This window comes from Salvelinus sp. IW2-2015, unplaced genomic scaffold (assembly GCF_002910315.2).
Source record: "Salvelinus sp. IW2-2015 unplaced genomic scaffold, ASM291031v2 Un_scaffold4951, whole genome shotgun sequence".
NCBI classification, from domain to species: Eukaryota; Metazoa; Chordata; class Actinopteri; order Salmoniformes; family Salmonidae; genus Salvelinus; species Salvelinus sp. IW2-2015.
The window spans coordinates 21,231-23,078 of NW_019946220.1; positions in this window are offsets into that span (position 1 = coordinate 21,231).

Sequence of the window (1,848 nt, forward strand, 5' to 3'; positions counted from 1 at the left end):
GATGTGGAGGTCCTGGGCTGGCGTGGTTACACGTGGTCTGTGGTTGTGAGGCTGGTTGGACGTACTGACAAATTCTTTAAAACGACAATGGAGGCGGTTTATGATAGAAAAATGTACATTMAATTCTCTGGCAACAGCTCTGGTGGACATTCCTGCAGTCAGCATGTCAACTGCACTCTCCCTCAAACCTGAGACATCTGTGGCATTGTGTTGTTTGACAAAACTGCACATTTTASAGTGGCCTTKYATTGTCCCYRGCASAAGGTGCACCTGTGTAATGATCAGGCTGTTTAATCAGCTTCTTGATATGCCACACCTGTCAGGTGGATGGATTATCTTGGTAAAGGAGAAATGCTCACTGACACTAACTAAACACATTTGTGCACAACATTTAAGAGAAATAAGCATTTTATGCATATGGAAAATGTCTGGGATCATTTATTTCAGCTCATGAAACCAACACTTTCCATGCTGCATTTATATTTTTGTTCAGTGTGTATATATATATATATATATATTGTTATATATTATATAATATGTCTGTATATATATATATATATGTATATATTGTTATATATGATATAATATGTGTGTGCTTGTTGTGTCTTCAAGGGAGAGTATGTCCATATGCTTATACTACAACCCCTTACGCTAGTCTCACATGGAACCCTATTCCCTACATAGTGCACTACTTTTGACCAGGACCTATGGCACCCTATTCCCTACATAGTGCACTACTTTTGACCAGGGCCATATGGCACCCTATTCCCTGTATAGTGCACTACTTTTGACCAGCGCCCTATGGCACCCTATTCCCTGTATAGTGTACTACTTTTGACCAGAATCCTATGGGGTTATAGTACTAACCTGTGGTCTAGAGCTGCCTGCTTCCTGTCTCTGTAGAGGCTGTACCTTCCTGAGGAGAAAGGCCTTGTCCTGGGCTCCGGTCTAAAGTAGTACACTGTATAAGAAATAGGGTGGGGGATTTTGGACGAAAACTTTGACGTTTTAGTGATTTTGTAACTTCTCTTTTACCGTTTGTTTAAAAAAGATGTTCACCGTTATTTAGTCTATATTCAATTATATTTGTTTTTCTACAGAATAAAAAGAACATGTACATGATAAGAGTGGTTTGTGATTCTGTCTCTGTGGTTTGTGATTCTGTCTCTGTGGTTTGTGATTCTGTCTCTGTGGTAGTGGTTTGTGATTCTGTCTCTGTGGTAGTGGTTTGTGATTCTGTCTCTGTGGTTTGTGATTCTGTCTCTGTGGTGGTTTGTGATTCTGTCTCTGTGGTTTGTGATTCACGCACAGAGACACTCACCTGAATGTGAACCACCGCTTCACCTGGATGTGTTGACCCTTCACCTGGGACCGTGTGGACCCTTCACTGAACGTGAACCACCCTTCACCTGGACGTGTGACCCTTCACCTGGATGTGTGACCCTTCACCTGAATGTGTGAACCACCCTTCACCTGGATGTGTGACCCTTCACCTGAATGTGTGACCCTTCACCTGGATGTGTGACCTTCACCTGGGTGTGGTGACCTCGTCACCTGAATGTGAAACCACCCTTCACCTGTGATGTGTGAACCCTTCACTGGATGTGACTGACCCTTCAACCTGGATGTGATCCCCTGTATGTAACCACCTTCACTGGATGTGTGACCCTTCACCTGGATGTGTGACCCTCTCACCTGGGTGTGGTGACCCTTCACCTGGATTTGTGAACCAGACCTTCACCTGGATGTGTGACCCTTCACCTGGATGTGAACCCCTTCCCTGGATGTGTGACCCTTCACCTGGAGTTGTGTGGACCCTTCAATCGGCTGGATTGTGGGTGGAACCCT